This window comes from Amblyraja radiata, chromosome 9 (assembly GCF_010909765.2).
Source record: "Amblyraja radiata isolate CabotCenter1 chromosome 9, sAmbRad1.1.pri, whole genome shotgun sequence".
NCBI lineage: Eukaryota > Metazoa > Chordata > Chondrichthyes > Rajiformes > Rajidae > Amblyraja > Amblyraja radiata.
In genome coordinates this window covers 19,763,222-19,783,124 of record NC_045964.1, presented here as the reverse complement: position 1 = coordinate 19,783,124, position 19,903 = coordinate 19,763,222, and the positions used below count along the sequence as shown (strand labels likewise).

Below are 19,903 nucleotides of genomic sequence, written 5' to 3'. Positions count from 1 at the left end.
TGAACAGTCTCGGTACCTTAATGAGTTCTGGAGCTCTTTTGTGAAGATTATTGACGCTAGTAGAGTGTCCTCTTAAATCAGTGGCAAAACATGAATGTTGCTGAATGTGCTTCAAGTTTTCCTGAAAATCTTCTACCACAGTCATTGTGTGGAGCTTTAAGTCCCATTATGAGTTGGTATGGGCTGAAACGTGACATTGTTAGGCACACATGTGTTGCTGAGAAAATGTCAGACATATTAACATACATTATGGCCGGACGTGACCATGGTGAAAAGATTGCCTATGAAAAGATTGCCGATGAAATTAACACACAGCGGCAGAGACCCAGGTCCAATCCCTGCCTTGGGTGCTGTTTGTATGGAGTTTGCACATTCTCCCTGTGATCTTTGTGTGTCTTTTTCTGGGTGCTTCAGTTTTCTCCCACATCCCAAGGATGTGCGGTTTGTAGGTTATTTGGTCTCTGTGAATTGCCTTGTGTGTGTCAGGAGTGGATGAGAAAGTGGAATAATATGAACTTCAGCTCACATATCGTTTAATAAAAAGCACTTCCTCATCCAAACTTCTAGCTGCAGTATTTCACTGTATTCCTTTTAATTCTTCAGCAAGGTTTGCAAGCGGAAACTTGAAAGAGTGAAACCATATTGTAAAATCTCAATCCTCTCTGACGTTTCACAATCCTAATCTCGTTCCACCTGAATATCCCAGTCAGGCTCCGTGCTGCCTGAGGTAGAGCCGAGGTGTTTGCAGGAGAGATAATTGGCCTGAAACAGGAAAACATTTGCATGTACTGGTGTACCTGTCCCAAAAATGATTGGGATGCACTTTGGCCGGGTAGATTTAGATCACAGAGGAATAATGGTAAAGTGTGATGATCACTGAGGGTTTTGGATTGGATTGTCTGCATACTGCCTGAAAGCAGGTATTTGAATTTAGGAAAATCTAGGCTATCTTACCACAATAAATTCATTACATAGTCTCTCATTTCACTTCTAACATGAACTCACTGTAATTCTGAAAATGAATTAATTGCATCCACACCTTCCTTCAACATTCCTCCCATTCAGGAGCACGACAAACACAATTTTCAGTAAGCAGCAGAGGAAACTAATTTACAATTTAACTGAATTAAGGTGCAACTAAGCTGTTTAGTGAAGCAAATAGCATTAAAAATATGCTAATAAAACTGACTTTACCAACTCAGTAATGTGTGTGAACGTCATTTAATAATAAGATTAAACGAGAACTTACCAGTTTGAAGTTTGATCTGTATTTTATGAGGAGTTACGATGAGGGATTACGTGAAGAAGCCCGCCAGGACGCATGCGTGTCATTCTTCAAAGCAGCGGTGTGAAATCACAGATAACTGTAATGACTAAACATAGTAAGATTAGAAAAGAAATATCAGTTAAGTATATGATCAAGGGTGGGAGCGGAGGGCACGTAATCCCTCATCGTAACTCCTCATAAAATACAGATCAAACTTCAAACTGGTAAGTTCTCGTTTAATCTTAGGTACACAAAATTGCTGGGGAAACTCAGCGGGTGCAGCAGCATCTATGGAGCGAAGGAAGTAGGCGACGTTTCGGGTCGAGAACCTTCTTCAGACTGAGAGTCAGGGGGGGAGAGAGAGTCTAAAGATATAGACAGGTCCTCCTCTCGTTTAATCTTATTATTTTACTTCGGAGTCACGTGAGTGACTACGTGAAGATTTTAAAGCTCTGTGATTTCATGTCGTGGAAACGAGTCCATGCATCACGTCTGCCTTGATGACTGTAGGAGGAATTGTGGTAACATAATTTGTACATGAATTCGACATTGAAATCATAAAATTTGTTAACACAAAATTATAACCCCTTTTTATGGGTTTAAATTAATTTACAGAACTTAAAATTGTTTCTGCAAACGTTCCAGGTTTCATTACTGGTTTGTTGTAAAATAATTGTAATGTTGTTTCCCCAGACCATCCTGCTGCCTTGAGGATTTGGTCCATTGGTACATCCAACTGTATCGCTGCCGATGTAGCTGCAGCCCTGGTGGAATGAGATTTTAAAATATTAGTATCCACCCCAGCCTGTGTTAGCACCTGTTTCAGCCATCTTGAGATGGTCTGGACCATCACTCTTTTGTGTGGTTGCTTGTGGCTGACCAAAAGTGCCTTCTCATTGCCTCTTAGGATTTTCGTTGTCTCCATGTATAACGACAGATGTCTTACTATACAGAGATGGTCATCTGTTGGGTATGACCTAAATTGTATATTGAGGCCTGCTGATCCCTGTCTGTTCTGCTTTACTAACTCATAGATATGAAACGTAATATTTTCTGTTGAGGAAGTCCTGTTGTCCAGTCTTAGTTTATGCAGTGACTGTACCCTCTGTGCCGTGACCAATGCCTTTAGCATGACTGTTTTTAATGTCAGTCTGTGTAGGGACAGAGCTGTTGCTGGAGACCAATTCCTGAGCATCTTCAGGACAATACTTACATCCCATATTTGGGAGTACCTAGTTCTTGGGGGATTAGTATTAAAAATTCCCCTCATAAGTTTTGTTACCAGTGGGTGAGTCCCAACAGAGTAACGCTCTGTCCCCTGCCATAGGTAAGTCGATAGGGCACTTCTGGCGCAGTTGATGGCACTGTAACTGAGCCCGTCATCATAGTGGAGGCCTGCCAGATATTCCAGAACAGACGGGATGTTCATGTCTCTGTAGGTGATGTTGTTTTTATGGCAGTACATCTCCCATTTCCTGCTATAGACCAGATACTGTTTTTTGGTTGACTGTCTTTGGGCCGCCGAGATCATGTTCACTGTTCGGTCCGTCAGTCCCAGTTGTAGTAGAGGTGTTTTTAAACTCTACAAATTAATAAGTTCAAATGTTTATGGCATGGGTGGCTATCCCTTGTTACGGGATGTAGCAATAAATCTGGTCTATGTGGGATGGTGATACATGGTTCTAATACCATGTTTAATACCACTGGGAACCATGGTTGAGTAGGCCAATCGGGTACTACCAAAATACCAGACGCAGAGTCTTGTTGTATTTTCCTTAATACCCGACTGATGAGGCAGAAAGGAGGGAATGCGTAAATAAACAATTTCCCCCCAATGCAGCGAAAATGCATCTGTCGCCGCTGCCCCAGGGTCTGGTTCCCATGAAACATAATTTGATAACTGGTGGTTAAGTCTGGATGCGAATAGATCGATATCTGGTGTTCCATATTTTGCTGTAATATCAGCAAATACTTTTTATTCAACATCCATTCGGTGTTTTCATTAAATTTGCGTGACCTGGTGTCTGCCACTAAATTTAGTCTTCCTGGTAGGTAAGTGGCTGATATCCAAATATCTCTCTGGATACACCATTGCCAAATTGTTTTAGCCAGATTGTCACATGATGTCGATTTGTTTCCACCCATGTGGTTAATGTATGCTACCACGGTGGTATTATCTATCTGTAGTCTAACATGCTGGTGATATGACCCAGTACAATATGACTTTAGGCCATGGAATGCACCCAACATTTCCAGGTAGTTTATGCACAGTGTGAGTAATAATGATGTCTCCTGAGCAGTCCATCTACCTCCACAGCTGGTGATGCTATTGGTGGCTCCCCACCCAAGTGCACTGGCATCAGTTTGTAGTACCATGGAAGGGTTACTGACAATGATTGGATTGGAACAAAGCCACCATTTTATCCACCATTTTAGTTCAATTTTAGCTTTGATTGGTAGTTTCATAGGTCTGTCAAAGTGACCTGCATTAATTTTGAGTGCTTGTATTTTTGCTCTCTGTAAGTTTTGGTAATGTAGAGGTCCAAATTGTGTGGCTGGAAAGGCAGCCACCATTTTGCCAATTACTTTTGCTACCAATCTGATGGATGGTTTGCTGATGTCAATGAGGTTATTGCAAGCCTCTATTAAATCTCTAGCCTTTCCCTTAGGCAGAGTCACCGACATGTGAACTGAGTCAATGGTGAACCCCAAATAGTCCATAGTAGTGGAAGGCGTTAGTTTATATTTAACTGGATGGATAATAAATCCCAGTTTTTCAAATAACTGTTTTGTGGCTGTTACAGTTTGTTTGGCCAATTCCAAAGTTTTGCCCACAATGAGTATGTCATCTAAATATGCCATGACCATGTGTTTACGTTTCCATGGAAACGCTAGGGCTGGTTTCAAAATTTTTGTGAACAGCCTAGGGGCTGATGGTAACCCATTTTGCAGTGCTTTATACTGCCAGTGTTGTCCCATCCAGTTGAATTTTAAGTAACATTTGTGGTCACCTCGTATAGGCACTGAATAGTAAGCATCTTTGAAATCGATGCTGGCCATGAAGTAACCTTTGGAAATTAATTGTTTAGCAGTAACAAAGGTTTCCATTTTGAAGTGAATATATTGTACAAATGTATTCAATTTTGTCAGATCTATGATGATGCGACAACCACCATCTTTTTTGTTTTTGGTAAATATATTGGACACGAATTCTAATGGTTCGTGTTGAGTTTTCTCAATTACACCTTTTACGTAAAGCCGCTCCAGTTCAGCTTGCGCTTTTGATTTTTCTTTATCAGAAAGCACGAACATTCGGTTCGGTATATGTTGAACTGGAGGGCTGTACTTGTGTATAAACTCTATTGTATATCCCTGGATACTGCTTAAGATGTAAGTATCGGTTGTTAACATGCTCCATGCATTCAGAAAAGAGTGTAATCTCCCCCCAACCTCCATGCTCCCTGTATTTTGTAGGGAACCAGACCCACCTACCTCCATAGTTACCAGTGGCAGGTTTACTTCTTTTTTGTAGGTTCTTCGCTGCTGTTGTTGCGCTGGTGTCTGGATTTTCGGTTTGGTTGGCGTTGGAGGTCCCCGCATCTTCCAAGAAGGCCGGCCTGGGCCATGGCCTAAAAAGACTCATGTTTTGAGTACCGGGCCTTCGTGCTTTCACCAGTTCTGCTGGTGGGTGCGTAGGGGTGCTGTCTTTGGCTGTAGTGGGTTTTTGTTGGAGTCCCTTTTATTAGTCCCAGGGTTTTTGCTTCCTTATCGAGCTCCTTGACTTGCTTCGATAGGTTGCCTCCAAACAATAGTATTGGTGGTTTTGTGGTCCTAGGTTTGCACAGTCCCTGCACCCCTTGCACACTTGTCTTTCCTTCTGCGGACCCCTCTTCCAGGTCAGCCCAGAACTGACCCGTAGTGCTCCCCTCTGATGAGGTAGAAGCACTGTGCAGCCCTTCAACAGGTAATGCTGTGGGTTTATCATAGGGCCCACAGTGACCCGACTCCATCTCCCGGAGTCTGTCACGTTGGAGCAAATGCTCCACACACTGCTCCATCCGGCTCCAACGCTCTCGGTCGCTGGCCGCCCGCGGTTGTTCAAAGTCGGACTCCTCTGAGTCCACGACCTTGTTGGTTTTGTGTCTAGCCTAACCGACGGCCGCGTGGATCTGGCCGGTGCGGAGGCGACATCGGGCATAGCTGATCCCACTATCGGTGATCCGAGTGCCGCTGGCTGCTGCTGGCTGCCCGCTGCCCCGCGGTCCTCCCTCACCAGCTTTGTAGCAGCCTGTTGGTTTCTCCACCTGTAATCAGCATGGGAAAACACAAAAAGACCGCAGCTCTTACCTGCAGGTCCTGCTTTAAATTAAGTTATACGGGGGAACGTCGTTCCACCCCGCCTCCTCCGTTTTCGATTTGTCAAAAGTCGACAGCCCCATTCTGAATAGTCTCCCGCCCGGCCGTGTTCTGGCCGGCGCGGGACAAAAAGTCGGCACAGCTGATCCCTTACGGGGCTTGTGCCTTCAGCTGCTGCTGGATCCCGCAACTTCGCGGTCCTCCCCAGCCAGCTTTACTCGCAGCACTTGTGGACACTATTTTGTCCAGCTTCCCCCCCTGTGTAAAAACAGCGCGGGGACAAACTACCGCAGAGTAAATCACTTACCTGCAGATTGTGGTTTCAAACTTACCGCTGCGGGGGAACGTTCCACCCCGCCTGTCATTTCGCAAGCGTGAAAGTGATATGACACGCATGTGTCCTGGCGGGCTTCTTCACGTAGTCACTCACGTGACACCGAAGTAAAATGGCAAGTTCATTATCCCAAGTGTTATGGAAACACATTGAAATAAAAGTAGATTAAAACAAATGAAACTATTTAAAAGCACTCTCTTTCCTAACTGGAAATACAATTGTAATGTAACTTGCTTTTAAGCTATTTAACATTTTATTTTTACATTAAACTAAAATTAATAAAGTGTACACTCCACAATTACAATATTACAATATTACAATATTTTATTACATGTCATTTGAACCTAAATGAGGCTCAAACAAAACTCCGTTTCCACAGCCATACAAACAAAAACAATTCCTACAAGACATACAAATTTTTCAATTTACACAAACATCCATCACAGTGAATCTCCTCCTCACTGTGATGGAAGGCAAAGTCTTTTCTCTCCCCTGCACCATTTCTCTCCTGATGTCGAAGCCCCAGGCGGGCGATGGTAAGTCCCACGGCCATTTAAGGCCGTGCCGGGCGATGGGACTTACCATCGCTCCAGGCCCAAAAGTCACAAAGTTGGAGCCCCCGGCAGGCGGTGGAATGTCCCGCGGCCATTAAAGCCGCGCCGGGCGATGTACGACCCCACGACACGGGCGGGAGAAGTTGCGTTGCGCGAGCTCCGAAAAGCGGTCCCCACCCGGACCCGCGAGCTCCTGATGTCCCAGTCCACCGGTCTGCAGCTGCAGCTGGAGCCTCCGAGCTCCGGGGTCAGGCCGCAGCAGCGAGCCACCACCGCTCTCCACGCTCCGAAACCGGCCAGCCCCACAATGGTGAGTAGTCCACAGCTCCGCGACTGGAGCCCCCCAGGTCGTTCCGGCTGGAGGTCGCCACGGTGCTAGGCCCCAACGACAACGAAGACCCGACAGGGAAAAGGTCGGGTCTCCCGTGCAGGGAAGATATTTTTAAATGTTTCCCCCTCCACCCCCCCCCCCACCCCCCACATATACACAGTTAAAAACAGTATTAAAAAACACGAACTACATTTAACTAAAAATAAAATTAAAAAAAGACAGACAAGGCTGCAACGTGAATCGCGCCGCCACAGGATCAGTAATAACACCACATATTTAAGATCTTCAGATGGAGAATAACAGCTTCATAAAACATTGAGGCCACAGCTAGATACAACTTTACAAAAGATTGGTTTTGCAGTTGATGGAATATAGTGTGCAGTTCTGATCGCCATGCTATAGGAAGGGTGAGAATGTACCGGATTAGGTGCAGAGAAGAGTCCCCAAGATGTTGCTTGGGATGGAATGTTTCTGTTATGAGGAATAGTTGGATATGCTGGCTTTGTTTTCCTTGGAACAAAGGTGGCTGACTGATGGTGGGGAGGTTTTGAATAACTGTTCTGGGTATATCAAAATATGAAGGTTATAGCTGGGTAAAACTTGGTCTATCAGGCATTCAGGATTCAATTCACATTAATCTAAGTATTGTTAGTTCACCCAAAACCACTTTATAGCCAAAGACCAGATTTTGACCAGATTTTGTAATATTGTAAGTGCAACAACCAAATTGAGTGCACTAAATTCTCGTAAAGGATAATGTGGTTATGACCAGATAAGCAGCATAAATATCCCCCTGATTTCTTAAAAATATTGTTAAACTGACAACCTTGTAGTTTTCCAGTTTCATCTACTCTTAAGTATCAAGTTTTGAAAGGTACAATCTTGAATTTGAGAGATTTGGTATATTATGATTTTATACCTTCAGTTTCCTCCGATTCTTTTGAAACTAGTATCACTCATATCTCTCAAGGCAAAAGATTGTCTCAACTTCAGCTTCGTTGATATTCTGAGTGTGTGCACCCTTGTTTGGGGTGCCAAAGAAATGTTAACTGACACCTGTTTCCAAAGAAATGTTAGCTGACACCATTTCCTTTCCAGGGGACAATAAGGATTAAGTGAATTACGATATTGTTGAGACTAAGTGTAGATTCGGCAACAGTTTCGGCGAACTATTGTGCTCGGTCCGCCCAGACCTACTGGATTTCCCATTTAACTCCTCTTCCCATTCCCATTCTTGTCAAAGTTTGTTTCTTAAAAAGCTGATAGCAACAAAATTGTTAAAGGTAAACCATGGCAATCTTTAATTGATTTGTCAGACGGGAGTGGCAAGATCTACAATGAGCACAAACGTTGCTCAGTGCTTCTCGGGCTCCACTCACAGAACAAAGGAAAGTTAGCACAATTATACATTTTTCTTATCAGTAAAAGACTCCTACCAAGTCTGAATATGGCATGACTGAAAGCTTCTATAGCCTTTCAGAATATATGAAAAGCAGTGTCCAAATCAAGCTCATCCAATAACACGTTATTACTTATCTCTGGAGCACCAGCTATTTTTTTCAATCTTGGCTTCTTTATGGCCTTGAAAGAAGCACATGTTATTACTGCAGGATTCCATCTTAATTTCTTTATTAAAAAGACAACCTGTCCTCCATATTATGTTCCATGTAATTTGCAAAATCATTCAGACTTGGTACCGAGCCATTCTTTTGTTCTACTAGACTTCTTCTTTCGTGTGGCATGTACAGCCTAAAGTTGGAGGACAACGTTCTATTTGATTTTCTGTTTGTGCACGTCGAGTTGATTGCATTAGTCGAAACAGGGCGGACCACGTGAAGGTTGCAATCTTCCACCCCTTCTACTAGACAATGCTTTTGTAGAAGAACAATTCCATTTTTGTAAACTATATTAATCTGACGATCAGCTTTTTCAGTCTGACCTTTCTGTCCTGTGCCTTCACCGTTGCCAGAGTGAGGCCATATGCAAACTGGGGTTACAACACCTCATATTCTGCTTGAGTAGGTTACAACCAAATGATCTGAACATTGAATTATCTAATTTTAGGTAACTACAAACTTCCCCTTCTCTTTTCTTCCTCCAAGCCCTCCCCCTTTCCCCCTCCCCCCTCTTCGCCTGTGATTCACCTGGATTTGCACCTATTTCTCCCCTCCTGATGCCCATCTACCTAGATTTCTTCCTCTAGCTTCACAATTCACAACTCTTTTGTCTCAAACCTTCCATCTTATCATCTTTGGCCTTTGTCCAAACATCTGCCTATCAAAACCCTCCTCGCTAGTATTAACCTGTTACCTGCCAGGCTTTGTCCTGTTGCTCCTCTCTTCCAGCTTCTTCCTCCGCATACAATCAGTCTGAAGTTGGGTCCCAACTCGAAATTCACCCATCAATGTTCTCCAGAGGTGCTGCCTGACTCCACTGAGTCACTCCAGTATATTATGCCTTTTTTTTTGTAAACCAGCATCTGAGGTTCCTTGTATCTACAAAGATTAAGTGGCGATCTTTGTCCTTCAACCAAATTACTTGAATGGAATTATCTGCTCTTTATCGCATGACTATTTATAGACCTTGACGTGTGCGAACTGGTGCAGCATATCCTATACTTCAATAGCGGCTCCAATTCAAAGAGTACCTTAGTGCATGTGAAAAGCACTTTTGTATACTCTGAGGGTGAGAAAAGCACGGTATAAGTGAAGCGTTTTCTCTCAATAATGCTCTGTTGTGCTGTGCTGGAGTTTGCACGATCTGAAGCTTCATTATTTTCTTCAATGCAATTATTCTTGCTGATATCACAGTTCTTTTCAGTGTCTTTATTTTTACGCATTCTTGATCCAGTGATATTTTGTACACTTCCTCCTCTGTAAAAACAAATATAAAGTGCTCATTTAACATATCTCGGATGGCAGCCAGCTGACAGAGCTTGCCTTAGATCCGACTCCAGTTCTTATCCTAAGAAGGACGTTTGCCAGACTTGGCAGTGGATGGGAACTTGTCATTTAGCCAAGTCTGAGAACTGTCTCGCACTATCCACTAGACCAGGTGAGGCTCCATGCTCTAATCTTTCGCATTAGAACTGAGCAAAAAGCAACACTGCTTATTAAGAGATGCTGAGGGAAGAAAATGTAGGCCTCTTTATTTCTGTGGCCTTACCCCACAGATAAAGCTGAATCCTTTCCCTTGTCCAGGCCCAGTGAATGATCCAGTCCTGGATCCTGCATTTAGAGTCATTCCTGTATGGCTACGTTAAACCTTGTAACTGCTTCCCAACCTGTTCTGTCCTTGCATTTTGCTTCTTGCACACACCTTTCTTCCAACTCATCTTGTTTCTGAACTGTTGTTCGGTAGCTCTGAAGCCTTTCAGAAAAGAATGGCGGCTTCTTTCTTTTTTGTCGGGACTTGTCTGTTAAATTTGTTTAAGCTGAAATTTCATCAGCAGCAACTTGCTTTTCAAGCAATGACTAATGGAGTTTGAAGAACTTTAGAGAACTCAAAATACTAGTAGTCATGTTTTACAAAGCTGCCTTAAAAATAATGAGGACATTAATACTGCCCCTGACCACCACTCTTCTCTCATCTATTCATGCTTTTAGATCTTCTCTTACTCACTACCTTCTGCTTGCCCTCTCCTGCTGTTACAGCAGTCAACTTACTTACCATTTACTTTCATTCCCCACCATGGCATAACCTACAGATTCAAACCAGCATATCTTCTATTACAAGTGGCCACACTTCAAAGTTATTTGGTGAGTTATTTGATGGTGTTTTGTTGCTGGCTGTGGAACAGCACAGGATGTTCAGCCCACAATGTCTGTATCAAACATGATGTCAAGTTAAACAAATCTTCTCTGTCTGCGCCTGATCCAAAGCCTTTTATTCCCTACATATTCATGTGCCTATCTAAAAGTTCTCCTAAATTACACTTTCATATCTGCTTCCACCACACAGCCCTGGTAGACTGTTTCAGGAACCAACCACTGATGTGTAAAAAATAACTTGTCCTGCACATCTTCTTTAAACATTCCCCCTCTAGTCCTCCAGTCTTTGACACTTTCATCCTGGGAATAAAGATCATACTGTCTGTACTATCTATGTCATCTCATAATTTTATATAGTTCCATGGGGTCTTCCCTCAACCTCCGATACTCCAGGGCAAACAATTCACTTGTCTAATTTCTCCTATACTCGAATACTCCTGAAACCTCACACTTTTTAATCTAGGTAGCATTCTGGTAAACCACTTCTGTATTTTCTCCAAAGCCTCCACATCCTTCCTGTAATGGGTCAGCCAGAACTGCAGATAATATTACAAATGCAGTCCAACCAAAGTCCTATGAAGCTGCAACATGACTTCCTGACATACATAATGTCCCGACCAATAAAGGCTAGCATATTGCATGCCTGATTTACTACTCTACTTACTTGTGTTGCCAATATGCTTTTGGGGGTAACCATTCCTTGGAATGATAACCATAGGCAAATAATGAAGACTCATAGCAAGGCTGTTAAAAGGCTTGGAAACTGGCTGAACAGCTGAAGGGAAAGAGCAGGAAAGTACTCAAATCAGCAGGATGTACTTTATAAAGTTTGCAAAGAATTTTGTTGGTACCACAACTATTGTGATAGAAAGCCATATATCTAAGTTTGCCAATAAGATACAGTAAGGCCACAGAGTAAACAGTAAATTTCAAAGATAAATTGGAAAAAACAGTAAATAATCTGACATCACCATTTTGGACCAACAATAATAGAACAGCGATTTTTTTTTAAAGGTGAAAAGCCAGACAAAAGCAAGAAAGATCTAAATAACTGTGGAGTCTAAAGAACTGCTCATTAAAATGCCAAAAGCAGGTGCAGAAAATAATCAAGCAACTACAAGAATGTCAACCTTTAGAGTACAAAGTCATATCTGCAGCTGCCATTAAATGTTGCAAGCTGCTCTGAGTACCTAACAAGTAAATGGAGTGGCACAATGTGTAGCTACAGATGCTGGTTTACACTAAAGATAGACACAAAATGCTGGAGTAACTCAGTAAGCCAGGCAGCATCTCTGGAGAAAAGGAAGAGGTGACGTTTAAGTCTGAAGAAGGGACTCCACCCGAAATGTCACCAATTTCTTTTCTCCAGAGATGTTGCCTGACCCGTTGAGTCATTCCAGAATTTTGTGTTTATCTTAGGAGAGGCACAAGTTTAGCAAGATGTTGCCCGGATTCCATACATTAATTCTTGAGAAAAGATTGCACAAACTGGAGTTTTTTCAATTGTTATTTGGTAAATTGCTATGAGAATGCAGGGTGACTTGGACAGGTTGGGTGAGTGGGCAGATGCATGGCAGATGCAGTTTAATGTGGATAAATGTGAGGTTATCCACTTGAGGTAGCAAAAACAGGAAGGAAGATTATTATCTAAATGGTGTCAAGTTGGGAAAAGGGGAAGTACAATGGGTTCTGGGGGTCCTTGTTCACCTGTCAATGAAAGTAAGCATGCAGGTACTGCTGGCAGTGAAGAAAGCGAATGGCATGTTGGCCTTCATAACAAGAGGAGTTGAGTATAGGAGCAAAGAGATCCTTCTGCAGTTGTACAGGGCCCTAGTGAGACCACACCTGGAGTATTGTGTGCAGTTTTGTTCCTCTAATTTGAGGAAGGACATTATTGTCATTGAGGGAGTGCAGCATAGGTTCACAAGATTAATTCCCGGGATAGCGGGACTGTCATATGCTGAGAGAATGGAATGGCTGGGCTTGTATACTCTGGAGATTAGAAGGATGAGAGGGAATCTTATTGAAACATATAAGATTATTAAGGGTTTGGACACGCTAGAGGCAGGAAACATGTTCCCGATGTTGGGGGAGTCCAGAACCAGGGCCACAGTTTAAGAATAAGGGGTAAGCCATTTAGAACGGAATTAAGGAAACACTTTTTCACACAGAGAGTTGTGAGTCGGTGGAATTCTCTGCGTCAGAGGGCGGTGGAGGCCAGTTCTCTGGATACTTTCAAGAGAGAGCTAGATAGGGCTCTTAAAGATAGCGGAGTCAGGGGATATGGGGGGAAGGCAGAGACGGGGTACTGATTAGGGATGATCAGCCATGAACACATTGAATGGTGGTGCTGGCTCGAAGGGCCGAATTGAGTGACTAAATTGAGGTTTTCAATATACTAACAGGAGCTGATGGGGTAGTTGGAGATCAGTTATTTTTGCTTGTAAGGGAATCAAAACATTGGGTCAAAGGCAAAAACTAGGTGGGAGAGAAGGGGAGAGAAGGGTAGAGAAGGGGAGCGAAGGGGAGAGAAGGGGGGGAGAAGGAGTGGCGACCCTTTTAAGAAGTCAGACAACATTTAATAAAGTTTAGCGGGCATTTTACCTACCGGTCGGTTGTCCTTGGTCCTGAAAACTCCAATGAGCCAATTAAAATGCCCAGTCAGTGAAGGAAATTGCCTACGGCTTCCCTCGACTGCCTGTAACTAAATAGCGACCCCACTCCACTGCACTACGAGTTAAAAAGAACCATGCCGACCAATTTTTACTCGAGGAAAATTTTTCAACATGCTGGGAAAATTTTCCGCGACCTAGCTGAGAACTTCCCTTGAGCATGAAGGAGAGTTCCAGTGACCTGACAGGACCTCCAAGGACCACGTGTCGACCATGCTGTGAGTTTGAGTCAAGGGCAAACTCTTCTAAACTCGCAGATTAGGTCGCCGCAGTGGGACAGCCCCTTTAGGAAATACATCTACATGATGAAGTAGGTAAAGCTTTGCAATTTATTCTCAAATTATAATTGATGGCTGGTTAATATTAATTTTAAATCTGTGATATATATAATTTGTGAACAAAGATATAAAAAAAGCAGGTGAATGCAGTGGGTTCACATCATTCAAATCACATGACATTGGATAATAGATCAGATTTGTTGGCCTAATACCTGCTCTGGTTTCCATGTTTCTGAATACTCTTTTGAATTTTCTCTCATAACTAATATTGAAATTGATAAGGGAAACAGAAAGACCATTAAATGTATAGTATTTAAAATGCAAATTACCAAATTACCAATGGCTGCCTCGCCAACAATCTCTCTGTCCTTTCCTACTTTGAATCTGTTTGTACGTTAAAAGTTTGTTTTTAGTGTTCTTTAGCTTGTTTTATGTGGGGGGAGGGGGGAGTTGGAGGAAACTTTTTCTAATCTCTTACCTCGACGGAGATGCGATTCTTTCCGTATCGTATCTCCATCCGCACTGCGGCCTAACATCGAGGAGTTGACGGCCTTTGCTGGAGATCGGCTTTAACATCACGGAGCTCGCGATCCCTGTCGGGGGTCGTCTTTGGGGCTCCAACCGTGGAAGCCGGCGGATTTTAACATCGTGGAGCCCGCGGTCTCTGGTTAGAGACTGACATCGGGGACTCCAAGCTGCAGGAGTTTCGACTGCCATGACGTGGGAGTTTCGATCTCCCCGATGCGGGAGGTTCGATCGCCCCGACATGGGAGCTTTGAATGCCAACTGCGGGAGCTTCGACCGCCAGCTGCGGGAGCTTCGATCGCCCCGACTGCAGATGGTTCGACTGCCCTGACTGCGGTAGAATAAAGAGGAAAGAGATTGGACTTTATTGCCTTCCATCATAGTGAGGAACGTGGGGAATCTGCTGTGGTGGATGTTTATGTTAACTTTTATGTAGTGTCTTGTTGCTTTTTTTTAGTATGGCTGTATGGTAATCCGAATTTCACTGTACCTTATTTGGTACATGTGACAATAAATTGACCTTGAAACCTTGAACAATTAATAGTACATTGTGCAAACACCCAAATTTGCATTGACTGCGATATTTAATCGGCCATGTAATCATGAAATCATATTGTCTGATATTAGAATTGAACATAATATATTCACATGAAATTCATTTATTTTAATGTTAATCTGCTTTCTGAAATGTCAGGACTTGTATTGTATGTATTATACTTGTTAAGTTGTCCCTATATATAGAATATATATACTCCTAAAGGCAAGAGACAAGGCTCTGCATTACACACTGTATTCAGTTATGATGCAATCCATGTATATGGTGAGACAGTCGCAGACAGTAAATCACATTACACAGCTCTGTCATTTGTCAAATCTGTCAAAATTTGTTCCATGTTTCTGAACGTCAGGGCATAAAAACTATTAATGAAATGAAATATTAAAGTATTTTTACAATTGTAAAATGTGTTTTGTATGTTTTATTTAATTTGCAACATAAAATAGAGTACATTTGTATGTTGCCATTCACTGCAAGATAGAAGCACAAACTCGGGTGGCAACTTAAAAACTTCTGATCCTTGAAAACTGTGGGTGGAACATGTGTTCAGAGTATTTGTAAATAATTAAAAAGATAGATTTATGTGATGTCAAGGAATATGAATCTTATACCTAAATTGAATGCTCTGCCTTGTACTTATATTGTCTTATAATGCATAAAAATATCATTATGCATAAAATTTAATCCAGTTGACGACCTCCGCATTTCGACAGGATCCAAAAAATGCTGGCATTTATTTGGGCAAGTCATGGGCCAGTTCACTTTAATTTATTATCTTACCTTTAATTTACATGACATACATTTTATCGCATGGGCTGTATAGGTTGCTTCTTGTGTAGTCACATAATCAACCTAAATGCCAACCTTTCAACTCACTGACCTTCAACTTTATCTAATAATCTGTCAACGAAGCCTCCTGGAAGTTTATATAAATAGCATCCATAGAAAGATCCCTGTCCATCGCTTAGTCATTTCTGCAAATGATTCACTGGGTGACTCCATGACCTATCAGTTAAAAATTAATGTGTGCTGTCTTTGATCAACTAAAAATCTTCCAGATATTCAATCTTTCCCACTTTATAATTGAATTCAATAATTCCCTGACAACAAAAGTTAAACTAACTGTTGTATAATTCCCTAATTTTCCTCCCTAAGCTTTCTTAACATGCTGACAATACAAAGCTACTTATGGAAATGTGTGGTGAAGAGAATTCACTGACTGTAAATGGATATAGACAGGTTAAGCCAGTGGGTAAGAAAATAGCAGCTGAAGAAAAATGTGGAAAATGTAAAGTATTCATTTTTTTAACTGAATGACACAGAGATTGGTGGTTACAGGGATTTTAGTGTGCTAGTTGATAAGTTGCATTAAAGGTGAAACGTGTCCACAGTGAGAATTTAGGAAGGTAATGTAAATTTGGTTTTGTCAGTTAACATACAAAAATAAGGATGTTTTGCCAAGATTGAACAAGGTTTTTATGAAACTGCAGGAATGCTTTGTACATTTTTCATTTTTTTCACCTGAGAAGGAGAAATTGGCCCTGAAGTCAGTTTAGATTCAGCAACTTTTGTTCACAAGGACAGTGTCAACAAGATTGATACTCAATGGAGTTTCTAAGAAACAGTGGTGATGCCAATGAGACTAAAGGGGCTGTCCCACTTGGGCGACCTAATTGGCGAGTTTAGAAGAGTTTTAAAAAATGACGTTGAAGACCTCCTTCGACTATGTAGAAGACTAGCTTCGACTAGCTACGACTAACTTCGGGAAAATTGGACACCGAATAGTGGAGAGTGAAGACAACCTCCTTCGATCTCCTTCGACCTCCCTTCGACCTCCCTTCGACTATGATGCAGATATCTACGACTACCTTCGACTACCTTTGACTAACATGCCGACCTACCACGACATACTATGACTAAACCAACGAGTAAAAAAAGTATTGATTTTTTCCATGGCGACCTTTTTTTACTCGCGACTGAAAGCAACTGGAAGCACATTGCACTGCACAGGTGCTCCTGGAGGAAATCCGTGCAGGAAGGAGCCACACTTCACAAAATGGAACTATGCCGTGTCACAGAGACAAAGCGACAGCACCGTAAGGAGAGAGAGAAGGGGGCTCGACGACTACCAACCACCACCAGTCTCCACTGCCCACGTTGCACCGAGGTGTGTGGATCGCAGATCGGCCTCTACTGACACCTGCAGACCAACAAATAGACGACCCTATGGAGAGGACATCATACTCGTTTCGAGTGACCGCCGATGAAATACTTAGCACCATTAGCTAAATCTATTAATCTGTTTGAGTGTTAACTAAATCATATTACTATTTATGCTTGCCAAATATCTGCCTTTGTTACATAATGCCATATCATGGCTGTTACCAAAGACCGTAAACATCTTGCACTAAGGTCTTAAATCCATTTTCCATTTCTTAGTTATAACGTTAAGTTTCTTTCCTTGCTTACCGCTCGTTGTACACTCTCTCAAGTGATTTCTTTCTGCAACATTGATCATTAATGTTACTTCCTCCACACCATCCCTATTTTTCCAGTGCAGCTTATAATGTAGTATTTTTATGCCATGTTGAAGCAATATTTTAGTTATGGTTACAATGATATATAACCAAAATTGAATTGATGTAATCTATTCATTTGACATGGGCCTTGCAACTCGTGCATTGGTAAAGGAACATCAGTCAAGAATGCTTGAATAGGTCATGCACTCTTGCTCTTGCCCTCAGCCACTCTTGTGTGATTTATTTATTTCCCCTGCCTTTGATTTAATTATACCAAATACCACAACCTGGAAACAAGCCATTCAGCATACTATGTCAACCGTGATCATCAAGCTGTCAATTATCTATAAATCCAGGGTGCAGGTTGATGAAGGCAGGGCCATAGACATTGTCTATATAGATTTCAACAAGGCCTTTGATAAGGTTCAGCATGCTCTGGAAGGTAAGATCACATGGAAGGTAGACACAAAAGCTAGAGTAACTCAGCGGGACAGTCAGCATCTCTGGAGAGAAGGAATGGGTGACGTTTCGGGTCAAGACCCTTCTTCAGACTGGTTAGGGATAAGGAAAATGAGAGATATAGATGGTGATGTGGAAAGATAAAGAAAAATGAATGAATTATATGCAAAAAAGTAACGATGATAAACTTTCATTCATATATCTCTCGTGTCCCTTATCCCTAACCAGTCTGAAGGAGGGTCTTGACCCGAAACGTCACCCATTCCTTCTCTCCAGAGATGCTGCCTGTCCTGCTGAATTACTCCAGCTTTTTGTGTCTATCTTCGGTTTAAACCAGCATCTGCAGTTCCTTCTTACAAAGATCACAGGGGATGCAGGGAGACCCATCTAACTGTGGAATTGGATTCACAGTAGGAAGTAGAAGGTGGTGGAAGGTTGTTTTTTGGACTGGCGGACTGTGACAAATGGTGTGCCTTGAATTGGTACTGAGCCCATTGCTGATTGTCATCTATATCAACAATTTGGATGAGAATATACAAGGCCTAATTGGTAAGTTTGCTGATGACACTAAAATAGGCAGCACTGTACGTAGTGAAAACGGTTATCAAGAATTACAGCAGGACTGTGATCAGCTGGACAAGTGTACTGGGCAATGGAAAATGAAGTTTAATTTGAATAAATGTGAGGTATTGCATTCTTGGAACCAGAGCAAGACCATCGCAGTGAATAGTAGGCCCCCAAGGAGAGTTGTAGAACAAAGGGCTCTAGGTGTACAGGTACATGATTCCCTGAAAATGGTATTGGTGTTGAAGAAGGCTGTTGGCATGCTGGTCTACATCAGTTAAGGAATTGAGTACTGAAGTTGAAACGTTATGTTACAGTTCATGAGGATGTATTTGGGGTATTGTGTTTGGTTTTGGTAACCCTGCTATAGGAAAGATAGAAATTGTGCAGGGATTTACGAATTGTTGCCAGGACTCAAGGGCTTGAGCTACGTGGAGAGGTTGAGGGGTGAACATAGAGGTGTATAAAATCATGATGGAAATAGATTGTGTGAATGCCTAGAGTCTTTTTCCCAGGTTGGAAGTATTAAAAACTAGAACTCATAGATCTAAGATAAGATGGAAAAGATTTAGTAGGAATCTAAGGGGCAATATTTTCACCCAGAGGGTAGTGGGTAGATAGAACAAGTTGCCAGATGAAGGGGATAAGATGGGTACAATAACAACATTAAAAATATGGGTACTTGGATAGAAACATTGGACCAAAGGAGGCATATGGGACTAGTTTAGATAGGACATCTTGATGAGTTGGGCCAAAGAGCCTTTTTCCATATTATATGACTAACACATTCCACTCATCTCATTTTATTCTCCCCAAATTACCATTTACTCCAACATCCCTCCCTCCCCTCCCCAGATTCTACCACACACCTAAACACTCCAGGCAATTTCCAGTGGTCAATTAACCTATCAACCCACGTGTCGTTGTGATGTGGGAGGAAACCGGAGCACTTGGTGGAAACCCATGTTGTCAAAGGGAGTACTTCTAAACGCCACACAGACTGCACCCAAATTTAGGATTGAACCTGGGTATCTGAATTTGTGAGTCAGCTATCCTACAGGTTGCACCACTGTGCCATCATTATCTTACATCCTTTGGTTTCACCTTAACCTAGAATCAATTATTAGAGCACAGAAGGAGGCTATTGGGTACATAGAGCCTCTACCAGTAGGAGCAATCCAGTTCCTCGCATGCTTTAAACTTCCCCAAATATTTTACCTTCACATATTTATCCAATTCCCTTTTGAAATCCACAATTAAATCTTCATCCACCATACTTTCTGGTAGTGCATTTCAATTTGTAAATATTAATTGTGTTATATTTGTTTTCTCAGGTCATCACTAGATCATTTGCCAATGCCTTTAACTGTGAAGCATTATTTTCACTCTTTATCTACTTTCTAACTCAACACTGCACCACAACTAATTTCATGGTGTTGTGGCCAATCTAGAATGTATCGTCACCTAAAATGTTATTCACTGACAGGGCAAATGTGAATCCCTTATTGTTACTTGCACCACATTATCAGTAATTATTGTCACTGGAGCACAGTTCAAGGGTGTTGGCAGTGATCCAACACAAGACGTTCATTCATATTCAAGTTTATGCTTCAAAATGAAGAGGGTCTCGAGCATCAATCAACAATGCTGTGGCTGGCTCTGCAAACTTCAGGGCTTTGCATATCATAGTGTTCTTATCTGTCAGCGAGAGCAGATTA

The 19,903-nt window shown here is 42.1% G+C and overlaps 1 long non-coding RNA gene across 1 annotated transcript; it reads right to left on the bottom strand.

The window, feature by feature from the left end:
* Window positions 1–1,521: 1,521 nt before the first annotated feature.
* On the bottom strand, window positions 1,522–19,679 carry LOC116977318. Its single transcript, XR_004413174.1, has 3 exons — window positions 19,670–19,679; window positions 19,168–19,169; window positions 1,522–1,651 (listed from the first exon to the last, which is right to left on the bottom strand). It is a non-coding gene; the product is annotated as an uncharacterized LOC116977318 (long non-coding RNA).
* Between the last annotated feature and the right edge of the window lie 224 nt (window positions 19,680–19,903).